General features: G+C 40.5%; 1 protein-coding gene and 1 long non-coding RNA gene across 2 annotated transcripts in view; one reads left to right on the top strand and one right to left on the bottom strand.

The window, feature by feature from the left end:
* Nucleotides 1-19600, top strand: part of LOC309704456 (shisa family member 6) — an 87219-nt gene that overhangs the window by 44671 nt on the left and 22948 nt on the right. The window lies entirely within an intron of this gene.
* LOC309704458 lies at nucleotides 6107-7887 on the bottom strand. Its single transcript, XR_014276264.1, has 3 exons — nucleotides 7206-7887; nucleotides 6942-6992; nucleotides 6107-6134 (listed from the first exon to the last, which is right to left on the bottom strand). It is a non-coding gene; the product is annotated as an uncharacterized lncRNA (long non-coding RNA).

The raw sequence follows: 19600 nt of genomic DNA, 5'->3' as shown, positions 1-19600 counted from the left end.
TTCGCCTCGTACCGACTGTCAGCAGAGTGGAGGAGGGCTGATTTTTGGGGCTTTTTTTTTTGCACAAACAGGAATTTGGCACCTTGTAGTTACCAACTTTACCATGAAATCCTCTGTATACCAAAACATTCTAGAGTCAGACGTGAGGCCATCTGTCCAACAGCAAAATCTTGGACCAGTTTGGGTCATATAAGAGGGCAATGAGTTTGTGGTGCTGTGGTGGCACCATGAGAGAGCTGTGCATGAATGAATGCTGCACATTTCAATGAACTGAAAGGATGCAGTAAAGAACTGTGTGCTAACATTCCTCCACAAAAAGTGAGAAACTGATAACGTCTCAAAATCACTACCAGCAAAATAATATATCAATTTCAAACAGCACAAAGTTACTGCTGCTGTTTCACACATTGCTTCTGGTAAGAACCAAATGATGTCTTCTTATGTCCTGAGACATGAAACTTGACAGAGGGTCTACTTTTTGGTGTGAGTGCAGCATGATTGCTTCCAGTGTCCATGTGAGGACACAAACTGACACCAAGTGATGCAAACAGAGACTAATGTGTCTGTTTAAATATTTTAACACAATCTCCTTTCTGAGTTTTCACTGTTTGGGTTTTTAAATATAAGTGTCACTATTTTAAAGCAAGGCTGCTTCCCAGCATGACAATCAAGATAATGACTTTGGATTCTGATGATTATTAGCATAGTTTGTTTTTCCAGCGTTGAACAGGTTGTTCGGGAGGATTTTTTCTTTTTCTTTTTATTACCAGAAAATCTTTGTCATTTCCTGCTGTTGCTTGTAAATCATGTCCATCCAGTTTACAAGCCAATAGTGGACCTGTGGTATTTGTATACGTGTATACATCCTACTTGTGGTATTTTGTCAGGCTAATAACTTTTTCAGTAATATAGTAAATTACATATTGAAAAAGGAGCACTATAATGCATGTGTTTTGATTCCCACAGCCTCAGTGTAATTATTTTCTTCCCCAGGTATATTACAAAGAGCTCTCTGCGGAGAGTGATGAAGGTTTTATGTGACCAGCAGCTACATGTGCGGCGCTTGCACTCGATCATCAGAAATGTTATGTGAATTAATGTGCTGGTGATTTTTATGGTGGGCACATTGATCTGTTTTCTTTTCAGCAGAAGTGAACCACACATTAAGCACGTCATGAGAAAATAATAAAGCTAATATCGTGGCGTTGTTAGGAGGATGACACTGGCTTCTCTCTCAGCCTGAAAAGAGAAACTTCTCCAAAAGTCTGGCGGTATGGCAGCAGATACTTGGGTATCGCTTGCCAGATGGCAGAAGGGTGAACAGGCTGTGGCTCGGGTGGGTATTAACTTCTAGTATCCTTTGGGCTCTTCCTCACCTCGGCGATTTATCAGCGTTAAGACTCTGCTGCATCAGTGCTTGGCTCAGACAGGACATATGATTGTAATTCACCACATAAATCAGTCATCGGCTGCAGGTTTCTAATTTTTCCTCGCGTACCTTCAAAGTAAGACAAAAACACAAGTGAGGGAACTGTGGAGCAGGAGATTTTACACAGTGTCTGCAGTGGTGCTGATGCTGTCCCGCTCTGCTGTGAAGGTGAAGCTGCCAATTTACTAGTTAAACTATGTTTCTGCTCTCGCCTATGGTCACAGGCTGTGGTTAGTGACCTAAAAAATTACATTGTGGAAATTAGTTTCTTCCGAAGGATGTTTGGGCTTATCCTCAAAGACCTTCAAAGGATGAGGAGGCTCAGTGATTTAGGAAAGGCTGAGAGGAGAGCAGCTCCTCCTCTGCATCAAACGCACTGAGATGAAGTGATTTGAGGTTCTTGATCCCTCCAGGTGAGGTTGGGTGTTGTGTAGCTTGGGAACTCCTCAGTATACCCCTGAAAGGGTTGGAGGCAATGGTTGGAGAGAAGGCTTCTCCACTTGGGCAAAAGCCTGATCAGCAGAAGATGGATGGACGTGCAGCCACAACAGAAAACCTGGCAAAATATATATTTATGATCTTAGTAACACCCCCTCAGGACCTACACAATCTACCTTCTCGTATTAACTACAAATGCATCTTTGATTCTCACTATAAGGCCACCCTATAACACAAGCACACCCATCGCGTTTAATGATAGAATTTATCGTATCTCATTTAAAAATCCAAAATCTGCATAAAGTTATTTTTAAAAGTGCTACTTTCATTGAGTATTAACAAACGTAATATTCAAATAACATTAAAAGATATAGAAATATAGGGATAAGGCTGGTCAATCCAAGACTAGGGGAATCACAGCTCATTTAAAGAACACGAGAGACATTCAGTCACTGCACTAAAAATGACGAATACTAAACACACGTAAAAGCCAAGCATGCAAATAAGAAGCAAGAAAAACTGAAAGCCACTTATGATAATGCGCTCCGAGATTTAAAGTAACTGCACCCACCTTTAGGAGGATTCACTGTAATCCAATCCAACACTTAAGGTAAAATCCTTCCTGGAATAAATTAATTTAAAAAAAAGAATAAATGATAAAATCTACTATTCATCAAAGACTTCAATAAAAACACGCAGCTGTACAATAAAACTGTAAAAAAGTCAGGATTCTGTGAAATTGCATTGTTACTGCTGCTGTCTGGTTTTACCTTACACCAGCAGAATTAATCATACAGTCTTTAAACAAAGGTACACCTCCACAAACACCCCGAGCCCGTATCCACTGGAGCTGGTGACCTTTCTGTGGGGTTTGCCACAAACAAGGCAGCCTTCACCTGTTTAGACCAGAGAGATGTTTTCAGGGGAAGACGAAGTTCCAGGTTTGGTCAACAGATATTTAAGACTGACGGTTTAACATCCTCCATGTTCCTGCCGGTTAGAGCTGGATGGATCTACAGCTTTTTTTAGACATGTTCATGACTTTATCTCACATTCAGCACTTAATATTCGCAGAAAACTAAACAAAATCTCTCTAAAGGCATCACCCTGCACTAAATTTTCTTCATAATTCTCGTGTTGACTCTTCAGAGGCTTAACAAGACACCGTGTCATTAATATGAAATGAGATTTATTCACTGAACACAGATCTTCCATATAAAACTACCTCGAGACAGTGCAGACAGTCCTGAAACACTCCTCCATTAATTCTTTAAAAGCTTCCTTTTGATAAAACGCGCATGAACATTTAATAAAACTGCATACTCCATGTATCACACGCAGTGAGATCAGTTCCTTTCTTCCTACCAAACCTCTCAGTTGTACAGCAGCCTCTTTAAATATTCACAAAATATCATCTTCCTGCCCCTAGATGTACATTTTCATCAAAAACTGTGACTAAATATAAATAAATATTCTACATTTCTAATATTTGTCGTGATCCACCGAGGCTCAGATGCGTTTCCACGGAGGTAAATGATATTAACTGAGCAGTCAGCGGGGACCGTATATGAAAAGCCGCATCTTTGACGAGTTCATTAGATTTCCGGGACATGCAATGGAGGAAAACACTGATAAAGAGCTGCTGTATGTGCAGCTAACGAAACAAAATGGGCACGGAGTGATTAAAACATATCTGAAGAGGGATTAGAGAGGTTAACAAATGCTTTATTGGCTCTTACAAGATCAATGAAACACTTCATTTTGTGTCGGCGACTCACAACAGGAAAAATGTCCTCTATGTATTAATATAACCGGCTTCCTTATTTCACATTTCTCTCACATCAAACCTTTGCGGTCGCTCTTCATTTCTACTTGGTTTACTGATGGCTTTGATGTTCCTTTGTGATGATTTAACTTAATTGTGATGATTCACTTACTGGCAGCATTTACACGAGCAGCTATTGTGGCAATTGAAATGTCACCGGGAGAGAAAAAGCTTAAGAATCAGAGAGAGAGATCAGAGCGGAAGTGAAATTCACTCCGAGAGGCGGCATATTTAATGCTTGACCTCATTATGGAGATCGAGCAGAGAGGTGTGTCTCTGCTTTATTGGCCTTTGCACTGACGATGTTCATTTCAGAAAATTACATGATCTTTGGCTGGAATCGGTGGCCTACTTTCTGCTATGATAAGCACTCTGTCGAGATCAGACACTGAATTAATAACAACCGCGCTTATTATATTGCGCTGCAATCCTCCGCTTCCTGCTATATTAAATCTCTTTTTTTGGTCATATTCTTTTCTGGGTTTATTTCACAATGTAGCCTTAACACAAAGGCATTGTTCAAAACACTGTAAGTCGTTCTCTAATGCTCTTAATCCACCTGAGAATTTCAGGAAATGAGTCTAAAAAGTGACGGGTATTAGCTGAATATTATCCTCTGTGCTACAATCACAGTAGCAAGGCACAAGAGTAAATTAGCTCTTTAAGCTTTTTAATTTGAACATGTGTTTTGTTAAAGATGCTGAATCTGCAATAGGATGATTTATAGGTTTGGTCCTTAAAGACTAAATGTGCTTTGTCAGCGGACAAAACAAAAGTGTGCAAATATTTTGCTTTTTTTTTGCACACTTTTGTGTCACATACTTTGCCACAGGTCATTCCTACACTGTACAGGTAAAACCACTTGGTGCATTGTTGCTTGAGAAGGAGCCACACGAGGAGAGCAAGAACATAAATAGCAAAAATATCCGTGAAAGGTTACAAACAAAAGTTAACTGGGAGAAAAATTGTTTCCCTTCAAAACATAATTGAGAAGGGAGAGCAGTTGTAAGGGAAGGTCATTTCGTAGAAGCTGCACTAACAGGACAAAACACAACTTCAATTGATCGCTAATGGCAACACAAACCACAGTGACCTTTGATTATATGGTTACAGTTCAGGACGGGCATTATTTTACATGCCTTAAAAGTTAAGTGTGCACAGTTCTCATGCTTATTTAGATGTTATAATGATTAGAAACCACTTCTTAAATTACCAAACTGTTGTTTTCTGATTATGATTAAAGCATATCTGCTTAATTAGACACATACAAATGATAACGTGGTTCAATGAGTGAAGCCGAAGGTAAACTTATCTTGCTCCTCTCACTTCTTTGCACACTAACAAACTGCTGTGAAAACACAGTAATACACAGTTATTTGTGAATGCTGTGGAATATTATAAATGCTGATGCCTTTCAGGGAAAACAAATTAACAGCAATCCACTCTGCATCTTTATAATTAGCTATTCTCCAGTGACACTTTGATTGCTGTGGTTTCCATTGTCTGCGTGACTGAGAACAGCGTAAAGATTTCACTGGCAAAGGGCCGTCGTGACCAAGACTGCTGTAGCTAATAAACTGTTTATGGGGAATACAGTAGGAACACTAAAATAGCAATAATACAGCAAACAAACATCATGACTGGTGTTTTACTTTTGCATGAAGGAAAAAGACATCACAACTGTTATTAATAAAATTTACAGCTTTAATTCTCAGTTTAGTGGTTTAATATTGTAGCTGGGAAAAAATGACTTGATTTATTTAATGCAATACACTTTACAGATAAGTTAAATATCTTTGCCATCACTTGTGCATCCAGTTCACAGAAAAAGTTTAATATCCTTCATATGCTTTTATTTTTGTGTATGCTGCAGGTAGGACTGGGGCACAAAACCTAAAACAACGAACTCTAAAAAGCTCCACAGAGCTGAAGGGAAGAGCAGGCTTGAGTAATAATTGAGGATTTGTCATCTGAAAATATTTTAACTAATATTTAATTAATTTAATTTAAATGCTTCTTTTACAGATCGTATGCTGGGCTATATTTTGTAGCCATGGCGACTCTTTTTTTGTAACTGCCTTTGCCTGTAGTGTGCAGCACTGGAGGAGGAGGTTTGATATGACCGCACACAGTGTGATACGGACACGAGCTTCAAACTCTGCGTGCATGCTAATGCCCCAGCCCGGCTGGAGATGCAGGGTGGCCCCGAGGCATTCTGTCAGTCTGTCAGCTGACAAGCTGGATTCTTATGAAGCTGAAGGACTTAGGAGTAAAAACAAAAGTGGGGAGGTGAGCATGGGTCCCTTAACACCACTGCAGAAAATAAAGGTTTTACGGTCAGATCGTTTTAGGTTGTTTGTGGCTGGATTTACCCGGCAGTGCAGGGAAAATCCAGGGTGAATTGCTGAGCAAGACGCTGTCCTCTGCAGAGAGTCTGGGTGGCTGAAAATGTGAAAAAAATATCTCTGGGTTTAATGGAAATGGAATGAACTAGACTTTTTTTAAAGAGCCACAGACATTTGATTTAATACAATTGCAAATCTAACATTTGATTTCTGGTCATGTGTATAAACGACAGGTTTATCAGAAATATGACTGATCCTAGATTTCACTCAGTGTGACAGTACCTCTGTAAACCTTCAGTAAAAACATATAAAAAGATGCTAGTGATGGACATTTTGGAGAAATTATTTGCCAGAGGGGAGTCTGAGATTGCAAGTTCCTTCAAGAAAAGACTAAATGGATTTGACAGTTGTGATCACACACGTTGTCGACTGCAACTCGAACCATTTAGATATTTATTTAAATGTTTGGAAAATCAGAAACATTAAATGTATGCTGAATTATCCATTAGTAATTCCTGCCTCCAGTGAACCTGTGAATGCTTTAGAAAACTAAGAACCACACTGATTGTAAGGCAAAGCCCAGACTGGGCCTAGTTGCCTGGAGCAAACAGAGGGAACATGGACTGAAAGAATCACGATCTATAAACCAGCACATGGTGTCACATAGCTAATGAACTGCAACAGAACATAAAGACTGTAGTTTTAACTTTGGATGTGTTCATGCTGAAAAAAATCTTTTTAAAAACAACGATTTAAAAAAGATTCAAGTACACGAAAAAAAAACACAACCAGAAGAGTATGATAGGTTTCTGCAGAAAGATGCTGGGACCATCACAAAGCCGCTCAGTCATGCCTTTATTCACTCCGCTCAGGTGTGACAATTACAAAATTAACCCCAATTTACCTTTAAGGCTTCTGAACTGCCACTGCACGGCTGGTAGGGGAGTGCTGACACCTGGAACAAAGAGATCATTCGTACTCAGGTCAGCTTCAATCTGCTTCCTACAATATCTCCATACAAACTTTGTGCGTTCATGTGAAGGTTCTGCCACATTTAGCGCTGGTCCCAACCAGCTGGCCTAAAGCTGAAGTAGGTTAAAACACTGAGTCTACACGCGTGAAGGTGCCGAACCTGCTTTGTGCCGGATAAAGAAAAAACTCCACTCACGTTGTTTTCCTTGGCCACACATGGATGCAGAAACAGACTGAACATGCACGTTTAGGTAAAATCAAAGCGCAGTCGCTTTGTCTGGTACGTAAACACCTTTATTGTCATGCGGCGGCTGTGTGAAGGCAAGAGAGGACCCAAATGCATGGCTCTAGACACACGGGGATGAACTCAAAGGCCGGTCTTTATTAACAGGAACATAAGAAGTCATACAAAACTATACTGGGAGCAACTAAAAGCTGAGGCGCTGGGAAGACACGGAAAATGCACACAACCTAGAGGGACGACGCAACACAGAACAAAGGGACACTCTGACATAAATACACAGAAGGTAACGAGGGAAGTGGGAACACACGGGGAACACAGCTGAAGACAATTACTCATGGCCGAGCAGGGAGGACACGAAACTGACGATACTGACACCAAGATGTGGACCTTAAACACAACACAGTACACAGAGATGAGCACGGAGAGAGAGAGGCAGAGAAGAAGGATGAATACGAGGGGATGAGGAGAACACAGAACACATAGGATGGGAACACGGTACCAGAGCAAACACCACAATAAAAACATGGACACAGGGGGAATCCAAATACCAAACCAAACAATCCAATGGACATAAGAAACAAAATACAAAACTACAGAAAAACTAAGAACACTGGGTCAAAATGACCCAGGACCATGACATTTATTGTTCTGGCGTTGTCGATAGTTTAACAGGGGTAGGAGGAAAGAAACCTGAGATTACAACCCACCCCTTCATTTTAATATCATTACCGGGGAATTATAAAGACACAACTGGGAACTTAAACAGTTAATTGAAGACAGAGTTAATAGAAGTAACACTATTGTTTGTTTTTCACTGTCTGAATGAGGCGCTTTTGGCAATGATTCAGGTGCTGGGCAAGAACAATTCCATTTGAAGTCTCCAATTAGTTGAATTGATTCCATGTTAAGCTCGGTCACCAGAGACAGCCAGCGCAAATAGAAAATGAGGTGAATGTACCTCTAATATTTGGGTCAGTGCTGCGACTCAGAAATAAAATACATCTGCTCCATTTCAGCTTTTCTTTTTCCATCTTTTTGTTGTATAATTGCCTTAATCCTTTTACTTTTTGTTTCCTCAAACTAATATTAATGCTTTCAGAGTGTGATGCATACAGAGAAGAATCAAAGGAAAGGGATAGAAAATAGCTGGTGTTGCATTGTATAATGCCGGCCATTACCTGCGCCTGCAGGAGCCAAAGAGACTATCATGACTCACTTTAGATTAGACCAGGCTTCTTTCATTGTTCCCCAGGGCAACATTCATCTTGTGGCAGTCACCAAATATTGACTGTAATGGTGACAAATGTGGTCTGCATAGTACAACGCTTTACAGCTCCTGTATAAGGCGGTTCATTACTAGAATTCATTATATGTGCAGGACAGACCGGGCAATGCTGCGAAATTTGAAAGGCACCAATTTACTTTTAACAATATGCAAGGCCTCCCTAATCCCTCACTATGCACCTCATCAGTGAAACGGATGGCTGTGAATATAGAGCCTATGAATCTTTAACCACCTCTGCTCCTTTCATTTGTTTCAGAACACCCCAGTTGTACAAGTTGCTTCGCTGGCAGAGCTGAAATTCAAAGTATAAGTTCTGGAGTTAATCCCCGGCTGGGTGCCGTACCTGCGCAGTCATCTGGGTCGCCGTGCAGCAGGTGACATTTCGGTCCCGATCGCTCGCAGGGCCCTCAACGCTCCCTTTCATTATCGGGAGCTCCAGTTAGCTGGATCCCGCGGTGTCTCGTGTCGGTTTATGTAACTCGTGTCCCGTCTGCGTGGACGGGCTCGCCGTACAGCGTGCTACACCCCGAGCCTCTTGCGCTGCCCTATTTAAGGGGGTATTTTAAGACTTCCCACACGGGTTCATTTGCCCTTATCTCCTTTTCAAGTTCAGCTGTTTTCCTCTTGAAGCATTCTTCAGTGTCAGACCACAGGAAGGAGCCCGAGGTAATTTACACACCATTGTTATAATGAATTAGGAGCTGCGTGTTAGAAATGGGATGGGTTTCCTGGCGTATTGTAAAAGGCGCTCCAACGAGTCATCAAACGGCAAATAGGTCATCGGGCTTGTACGGGTAAAGGTTGGGTGCGAGACTGTCATATTGTTCAAGTAACGGAGACGGATAAGCATCGGTTTCAAACATGTTGGAAGTTGTTGGTAGGAAATGAAACTGTTTTCATTTAAATTTGGTCAGAGCTGCTGGCGTCCCAGATATGTGTACAAGGTGTCCTTTGGTGCCAGTGCTGTAAGGGATGACACCTCCAACTCCTCACGTGTACACTGCATGTTTTATCAGGGTCCCTTGAATCCACTGGATACCCCAAAGTGTTAAATTCTGCACCTACTGTGTTCGCCTCCATCTCAGTGTTGTCTCTGTCAGCTTATTATTGGTCCCTCTTGCTTACTTTTTCATTTCATTTGAACTCGTCTCCATTGTTCTCTTCCTTTAGTTCATCTGTTCTTCCTGGTGTCTGTATTTAGTCAGCGTATTCTCCCTCAGTGTATGTCAGGTCAGAGTCTCTACTCCGTCCCTGTTGTCTTTCATTCGTTTGTGTCATCTTTTTATCGCGACTCTTCAAGTCTTTGCGTACCGCAGATTTTGGGTCGTTATTGTGAACAAAGTCCTGACAGTTTTGTGCTGTGTGGATTGTGACAGCCTGGACAGGCTCGTTCCACCGATGCCCACAATTCCCCTCGGTGGCTGTTTTTTGCTCGCTGCGATGGATCTGCAGGGAAACCTTGTTTGTCCCTGTGATGCCACTCGGTTTGTGTGGAACATGAAGACGTTTGAAGACGGTCTGTGTGGCACTTTCTGACAACAACTTTAAAGATTGTAAAAGAATAAATGTAAAATTCTTTGAAAACTAACATTTGAGATTTTTTCCCTTAATTATTTGACAGATTGGTTGTTTGAGAGACACATCCACATGTTCACCACTATTGATTTATTGGTCAGTGTGATTACATGATGCAGCTGATAATTTGCTTTTCCTTCCTTCCTAGCTCCTTTCCTTTCTTACTTGTATTCTTTTAGCATTTATTTCATTCCTTACTTCTTTGTATCTTCTTTCCTTTCTTCTTCTTCTTCCTTCATTTGTTCATTCCCTCTATCATCATGCCTTTTCCCAGTTTTCCTTTGTTCCTTCCTACTCCTGGTCTCCCTTCTTGTCTTTCTTTCATCTTACACTTTTTTCCTGCCATTCTTCCTTTGTTTATTGCTTCCATCTTCCTCCATTCATTTGTTCCTTCTTGTTTGGCTTATTTCCTTTCTCCCTTCCTTCCTCTCTCTCTTCCTTCCTTCTTTTCAGTCTTCTCCCTTTCACCTCCTTTTCCTAACTTTCTTCCTTTTTTTAATTCCTTCTTTTCTGGCTGTCTTCATCCTTCCTTCCTCCCTGACTCTAACACTGACCTCTGACATGCATGCAGAAAATCTGGTTTCGCGTTGTTGTGGACCACGTATGAGTGAAGTTATGTTGGACGAGTTGATATTCGGTTGAGTGGAGCTGAGCAGTGAAACCTGGATGTAATGATGTGACCCAGCAGTTGCTCTGGATTTTTTTTCCCTTACAGCCATTTTTATGTCTTTATGTTCTTCACATGAAGGCAATTTCAATAATGCTCCACTCAGACGGCAATGAAATCATTTTAATGGCTTTTGCTCAACTTTCAGAGAAATATAATTAGCAGAACATTATTTGAAAACACATTTCACTCTGCGACGTGTTATTTGTGCCTCTCTTCACAACCTGGAGTAACAACTTCTCAAACTGGCTTTACTCGCACGATGATCTCCGCTCAGATTTCATTCATCACAAACTGCACACTAGGAAATAATGACGAACTCTGAAATGTTTGTGCTTGATTATTTTAATCTGCAGAGATGATGATAGGTTTCCAACCCTGTCAGCAATAAAGGGGACGTGCCTACCACTTCATAATGGAGCCTCTATTTCACACGGTGCTGATCAGCATTTCTGGCAAGTTGGTGGAGACCTTTTTATGACTGCGTTTAAATCTCCACCTTCAGCTGCTTGAAATCCATCAGTCTTATTGATTTGTCAGACACTTTTGGCTGTAGACACTCTCTTAATTAGAAAAAATTAGTCTCTGCTTCAGTTTGAGTCATACTTTGTATAAATTTACAGAATTGAATAAAAACATCTGCTAACTTGAAATCAAAAGCGATGCTCATTAAAGAAGATTTTCATGCTCATTTTATTCTTAGATTCTACAAGCGCGATATGATTGATTGTGCCTCCAGATTGTGTGAAACAATCTCTTCCCCCCTTTAAGGTCACCTTCCTTTTAATGGCTCAGGTACACTAAAGTAAAAATAACACAGCAACCTCTTTACAACTCATCTGCAACACATCTGTTTGCAACAAAGAACTCGGCTCAGCTGGTTGCCAACTGGTTGTAGTCTGGTTACATTCTCATAGAAAAGCAGGGCTGCCAAGCGTACGTGTCACCACGTCACCATGAGCCAAAGTTTTTCTGACTGACTAAAGGTTATACCTTGACCTTGAGGTCGAGGTCCATTAGATTCAAATTCGTCCGAGATTTTTAGTAGATACAACTTTTATATCAATTTGAAACTCCTACGCCGCTTTGTTCTTGACTTATCGCATTCACAAACTTGAGTATCCACAACAATAACCCATAAGCCTTTTATGGCTGAGGGGTAAAAACTTAGGTTACTTCTACACTAATCTGGATAAATTTGAATACGGCATTTTAGTCTAAAAATGCTCCACGTCCGCACTACAGTTTTCAATCATTTCCGAAAAGTTGAAACGACTGAAAACGCAAGACGATTCGACCTTCCTCATTTCTTTCTGCCGTTTATTTCCTTTCCGGCTCTTTGAAACGTCGCGGCAAAATGTTGAGGAAAAGCACCGAGTTTTTTAAATGGACTAACAATGAGGTGGAGTTGTTGCTGCGAGTAACACAAAAGTACAAAGTTACAAAAGCGAGTGAGAGTTAAAGAATTTGAAGAAAAGCTAGTCTGGTCACATGTACAGACTGATATTAATCTTTAACAGGGCTGTCAAACCTGAGAGCAAACAAAACAACCGCTGTATAATGCCCTCAGCTATCTCAGTTTAACTGGTCACATGACTGCATCACGTGACTAAAATATGTCATCATTTTCGAAAAGGCGTTTTCCCAAATGTATCCTCTTTGGAGAGCGTTTTGACCAACAACGCCGTCTCAGTGTGGACGGAAGGCCAAAACGGAGAGAAAAAGATGCTTTTTCAAACAAAAACGTATTCGTGTTGACGTAGCCTGAGCATGTAGGGCAGTCTGAACCTCCCATGGATGATTTTTACATATACCGACCTCGTGATTTGAAACTTTGGCCAAAGTAATATGAATTCACTGCTGTTTATATATGACAGTGCATAAGGGAAAGCATAATAGTTCCACAATAATGTGGTATTATAAAAGCAGGCAGGGTTTCCACCAGTTGTTGGACTCTTTCAGCTCCCATTTACCCACAAAAGCACCTGTAATACCGACATGTTGAAGCAGAGAAAGGGTGCTCCCCAAACCATTTTACAAGCTGTGCGGTCTAGTGTTAAGATTTCTCCTGCCCAAAACCATTCAAGCAGACTTGAAGTACACTAAACTGTACTTTTTCCAAGAGTTGAAATAGTTTCAAGCTAAAATAAAATATCCTGCTGCTCAGTCATAGCAGAGACGTTCATCATGGAGTAGTTAAAAATGCAAGGCATTGGCAGGAGTTCATTAGTATCAACTAATCAATCCCCTGCAGACACTCTGATTTATGCTTGATATATTTTGCTCTGTGGTGCAGCGCACTGGTGCCTCCACCCGGATTTGAACACACTCGTTTATCATCAGCAGCTCTCACGCCTCCAAAGCTCTTGTTTTGTTATTAGGTTTGCTTGTCAGGAGCAACAGCAGACACTGATAGACACCTGAATCTCTATGTGGATTCCAGTCATGCAATGCCCACCAGGATTTCATCTCCGAGCAGTCATAACCTTTGCAGGCTCGCAGACAGATGTGTCTGGCACCCAAAATGAACAGAAACAGCAAGAGGTGGAAAAACGAGGCACTCTGAGAGCTTGTTAGTGCATCACTCTGTCTTGTGGGAAGCGGCTGGACGTTGTTTGTTCCCATATTCACAGACTTGCACGAGTCTTTTCATCTCTCACTTTTGTCTAGTTTCAGTTTTTATTTAGTTTTCAGGCCATCAAAATGCAATTTCCTGTCTTTTTATATATATATATATATATAAGTGCTGTCTGTGCGATCGTCACGCTGTGTTATCCACAGGCACATATTTGCAGTAAACACATAAAGAAATCTTTGCCTCTGCTAATGCAATCTTCTTTCTGAGTAAATAATAAATAATATTTTAGGTTCAAGTTTTGAAAGAAAAAACAGATGAAAAGTGAAGCAGCTTCTTTCTGAGTCTAATTAAAACACATGTTTGGTTAGAGGCGAGACAAAGCATTGAGAGACATAAAAGCAAAGATCAAAATGTGGCTGGTGGAGGCTCCCTGACAGCAGGAATCTTCGGATAGATGACAAGAGGTTGCAGAAATTTCATTTACACTCCCCCAAGATACCTGAAGGCACAATGCAAATCAGTCTTACAAACTGTCGCTTGACTCTAGTTTTCTCTTAGTTCGCATCTTTGAATGGATACCCTGGTGCTTATCGTGTCTTGACTATACACTTGTCATTCTGCAAAAAGAGCAGGGTCCATTGTTTAGGTTACTTAAGGCGGAAACTGTTTCATTGAGTCTACATTTAAGGTATTAAACTGAACAAAGCGAGTAGCTGTTTGTAAGGGGAGGAGGTTGAGGGCAGCGAGACTTAGTATTGGTTTTGCAAATGTCACTACAGAGGGAGGCATAGATGTTTTTCATTTACTACCACTCGGGAAAACGAGCCTTTGCAGATGGATCTGATGTCTGATCGATTTGGTGAATAAAAGAAGAAATGAAAGCCACTCAGCTTGTTTGAGGTTTTGGTAAGGCTTAAAATTATTTAGAAATGTGAAGCTTGTCCACATCATTGTATTGAGAACATCTGGGTTACTGACTAAACCATAGGTTAGGAGAGATATCTTCTTTTTTTCCCTTATATGTTGCTAAATTTTCTTTTACTAGATAAAAGAAAACCTAGTGTAGGACCACAGCAGTGCATTAGCCATGGCATAAACACCAAACACAACCTTTAGGTATGTCTATACCACACATTTAACCCTGAATTTCCATGAAAGAAAAGCAATATGAGCAAATTCTACCATTATTTCTCTAGTTTGAACAGAAAGAGCAACACATCAAGGTCCTAGTCTATTTCACCTTTCTTCATCTTCACCTCTTTGTTATCGCCTACGTCAGAAAATGTCTGGCATCCCTTGGAGGATGCATCCATCCTTCATTCTCACCTGTGTTTTCCATTCTCTTTTGTTTGGCAGTGTGGGATTTCTTCACCTGTGCATATGGCAGACCACCCATTCTACCCTTATCTGTTCACTGACCCTTCCTTTTGTAAGAACCAGACATGTCTTCAAAAGCTCTGACACAAACCTTCATAGACATTCATTCTCTTTCAATCCTTCCTTTCATCTCTGGCCTCTCACCTGCTCCTTATCTTCCCTTGTTTCCTTTACTTCTTATCTTATCTCAGCCTTTTGAAATTCAGCCTTTCAGATTTTGGGTAGAAAAGTATTTTGAATCCCCAGAAATGTTCACTTAGTTGTGTGATTTTTATTTTCTTCTGATTTCACTCGGCGTATTTCTGTCCTGACAGGTAGCAACATTGCAGCTGATGAGTTTTCATTTCCTCTGTATATTTGACACCTGCCTCAAGTCAGGATCATATTTCAAGCAAAAGATTACGCATGAAAAAAGACACATAAAGAAGCAGTTTTTAAAGTCAAGTTATATAGCAATACCATTTTACTGTACACATCCCTGCTGTTGTCTAATTAGTAGTCACTCCTGCAGTCAGCACCACGGGGGGTGCTTTGAGCGTGGGGTAGACAACCAAATGCTGTGGAGACACAGAGTATAAAAAGACCTCCTAAGAAAAGAGTCAATTAACTTGCTTTATAAAAGGACTGCCGTGTTGTTACTTGGCATTGTAATTGTCAAATTGTTAATGCCACATGTTTACCTTTGTACTAGTGGCAAAACTGCAGGGTACAGGCTGCGGTTATACAAACACTGAGCGGCTTTTTTGTAACAGAATAACTGTTTTCACTCGAGGAAACCTTGAGCGGGCTGATACAGTCGATTCAAAAAGTACATATTTGGGTTTTCCACTTATTAAATTGATAAAACTGATGGTTTTCGATATCAATCATCATATTCTCCATATATTTATATTTGACATATATCATATATTTGAACATAGTGCATTTCGTTTCAGTGCTGAGAAATGTGTCATTGCTGAGAAATCTCTCAAAGTTGTAGCTCAAGGAGTCACACAGGGTTCATGTTCATGTGTCAGATGACCGAGCTTTCAAATCTTAAAAGTGGAGCCAGTGGGAATAATGTTCATTTTGTATTTTCATATTTACAGTCAAATGGATTATAAAACAGGCTCTGCTCTAAGGCAGGACAGCCTGTGACTGCTAAGTGGGTGCGCAGTGACCCTCAGCTTTTCTGTAAGAGCCACTCCTCAACTGTCACGCCCAACTTTAAAATATCAGAGATGACAATCTTCAGGCTAAGGCTTCAAACAGGACGTCTCAAACTGATAGGTGACAGTACATTCAACTTTTATCACATATGGAAAAGAAATATAGTGAATCATAGAAGGCTTATATGATTTACTCATGAATGTGACCACTTTCTCATTACTTTCATATATTGTTTTAGTAAATATCCAAAACATACAAGTTTCATTTATATAATTTTTCAAGGGATCTTATATCTGTTTTCACTCTTGTATGCTTTTCATACGAGTTTCACACAAGACCGATACAAACTTTATAAGATTGATATATATCTGTTCCATATGGGATGTTAAACCTGCCAACAGGACTTGAAGTGTGCATTTGGAAACTTCTATATAATATTGTTCTTTTAAATAATGAATGGATGGATGGTTACCATATAGTCTTAAGGCCATTACACACCGAGTGAGTTGCAAAAAAGTGACACAAACTTTTTGTGTAATCCAATAAAAACATCAAAATGCACTTGGAAAAGAAGTTTATCAACATCAAGCGATGATGAGCTGATGTTTCTAAACAAGAGAAGGAAGAAAATGAGATTCTGGGTTTATTCACTTCTCATGACAAAGAGGCAGCTGGACATAATTCATACCTCATCTGAGGAAGCAGAGGAATCATTCAGAGAGCTGATGTCTTGTTTTGTGTCTGAGGTAAAACAGTAACATTTTCCTGTTTGTGTATCACTGTATATTAAGTACCAGGGCACGTTGCACCTGTTGCAACATGCAGTGGTCTGATTGGTCCAATCTGTTCATTTGGATCCAAAAAATCAAGCTTGGTTTGAAAAAATATTTGTTGCAAATTTGTCTAAAGACCCTTCTGTCCAGAGGTGCATGCTTCTTTTCAGTTCAATTTCCAAAGCCTCCGTTTCCTCTCTGTGACTATATATGTATGTATGTACTGGCTGGATTTTGTTCAAGTGTTATATATTGATGAAGTATATCCCAAAACCTGAGAATAAATCCACTAGAGGAGACAAACATATGTTAAAAATGTACATGACATCACCTAAAAAAGATTCCACACCTAAAACTAATAGATATTGATCGTCATGGCAGGTGTAAAAGAAAACAAGCTGGTCATCTTCATAGATGTGTCCTCTAAGGTTGGTTTATTTTACCTCTTTGTTTGAGCCTTTCCAAACTGTGTAATTCCTGCACTGAGGATAATGCCAATTACTAAAACAGAACCCCTGACATTTTTAAAAAAGGGTTGGCACATTCAGTGTGCATAATACTAACACTGACTTTATAGATGCAACAGTGCCACTGACTCGTCATAAAAAGTCACTGTTTTGAATTTTGATTAGAATTTTGATGGGGCTGAAGTTAAACCGGATTTCTGCTGGACTTTCACATATCTCACTCTTTCCAGGTGATGGTGCGGAGGCACTGAATGTATTCAGTTTGGCCTTACAGTTGTGGAGATGTTACTGATAAATGAAATTACAAAAAATAGCCGAGAGCATCGGGAGTTAAGGTCAGCGAAGATCACCTTGCTTGCTTTAAATAAAGCAGTGTTAGTTCAACTCTGAGAGAGGCCGAGAAGTGAACCACATTCTTTGTTGTCATGTGTGGCTTATATTCATCTCAACCTCCTGAAAGGGTTTATTCAGACTAAATATTTTCAAGGGTTTTCAAAGGCTCATTTTTAAGGTATAGATTGGTGAGGAATGCAAACTACAGCTGTAGTCTTTAAATATCAAAGCTCAGGATGTATTGGGTTTTATTAAATGCCCCATATTACTAGCAGCTGTCTGATAGAGGCCTGTGAAACAAGTTGTTATTGTTTTGCTTGACACTTTGAGTCATTCAGGCCTGGAAACCAGTAAGTGATCCCCTGCAAAACTCCAGCTGCTAGGGAAAAGTGTGTGTTCCCTCGCTGGTTGGTGAGTGGCTGCTGGAGGTTGCTAGCTGTCACCGCGTGAAATTAGCTTCACCAAAAACCTCCTGGGGATTGCTTTGGTCACTACTACATTGTCACGGTCACCAGTAGTTTGCAAGTAAAATGCAGACTGGGTGCAGCACTTTATACTTATTTCCAACAATATCACCAGTTGCATTGACCAACCCCCCCATGACCCAGTCAGGGAACATACATTTTGTCCTTACAGTCAGTCAAGCTTGCAAGGAAAGCCTGTGAGCTTCATAAACTGACCATGCTGTAGATATATGACACTTAAACTTTGTGAAGATGGCCTTTCTTTAAATAGTGCGAGGATTATGTGCACCAAACTGTTCATGAAAAGGCTGTACGAGGCATACATCAGTCAACTTTATACTGCCTGTGTATAAGATCATCTCACGAATGTGACAGGTGCTACACCGAAATCCTCAGCAGCTAATGAGTAAAAGTTTCTAAGTGTGTCAGAATTATTACAGTACGTCAAAGGAAATCAAGGATCATTTTGACCCGAGGTCAAACCTCCTGCCAGCCGCATTTTGCACCTGCAGCCAAGTGGCAAGCTGCCGACCTTTTGGGCTTAAAGCCAACGTTTTAATAAGTAATCTGACTATGTACCTGTTGAGGCGCGACCTGACTGCCGGGCATGTTTGACACAAGGCTGCACAGGGTGAGCAAATGGTCTCTTCAGGCAGGGCCAGTAAAAATTAAAAAGCACAGCAGGGAGATCTGAAAATTATGAATGCACAATCAAGATATTGTTGCTCGTTGTTATGAAAATGGGGTTTGTGGCATCTATTTTAAAAGGTCCTCCTGTTTTGAAACCATTTGGGTTTGTCTTGACATTTCCGAAAGTCCCACTGCGCTCAGATTTTAACGAGTGCTGGCATTATCGCTGGAGTGTTCATTTGAGATTCTTATGAGGGTGGTCGATATTGTGGATGACAGCACCTCATCAATTAAGCCTGTGGCCTCTGCAGTCACTCTGAGTATGCAACTGAGAAAACACAACATCTGACTCCTTATAATCACAAGTCTTCGAATAAACACTGTGAGATGCCATAGCAGCGTCTCTCCGTCTCTCCACACATACGGCCTCGCAGCGTTGCGCCGTCATTAATTAGCGTCATCATCTCCGATTGTTTACTTGTCGCGAATGATCATTTAATTAGGTAACTTCAGATGGAGGATCCAAATATTATGGATAGATTATAACAAGATCAGTGCCAAACGTCTCCGGCAGCAGCTTAAAGAAGCTGAAGCTCTGTAGGAAAAATATCAATCACATTTATATGTAAATAGATGTAATTATCTGTTGTAATCATCGCACATTACTCAGGAGGCGGCGGAGGAATGGGCGTTTGTTGCTTTAATTCTGTGAATGTGACAGAAGTGTGAAGGAGACAAAGCAACTCAAAGACATGCAGGGAGCCAGAAAGGCTGTAAAATAACACCCACTTACACTGAAGCCTCCCGGAAAAAGATCATCTCAGTAGTCAGTAAATGGCAAGACACTGATGCTGCTTTTCAAGGTTAGCCTGGGAAATAAATGGCCTAACATATACACAGAGTAAAAGCCTCACAGTGCTAGTGTATATACATTAATATACTCAAATATTTATTGTTCCTCTGACACAACAGATATTAGCAATGGTTGAAATCGTGTGAACTTTAAATGTTAAGCTGCCGTGACCCATTGAAGAGCATCCTTGAGTATA

The sequence above is a fragment of the Aulonocara stuartgranti genome (genome assembly GCF_965226115.1).
Source record: "Aulonocara stuartgranti genome assembly, chromosome: 4".
Taxonomy (NCBI): domain Eukaryota; kingdom Metazoa; phylum Chordata; class Actinopteri; order Cichliformes; family Cichlidae; genus Aulonocara; species Aulonocara stuartgranti.
This window is presented reverse-complemented; position numbering and strand designations above follow the sequence as displayed.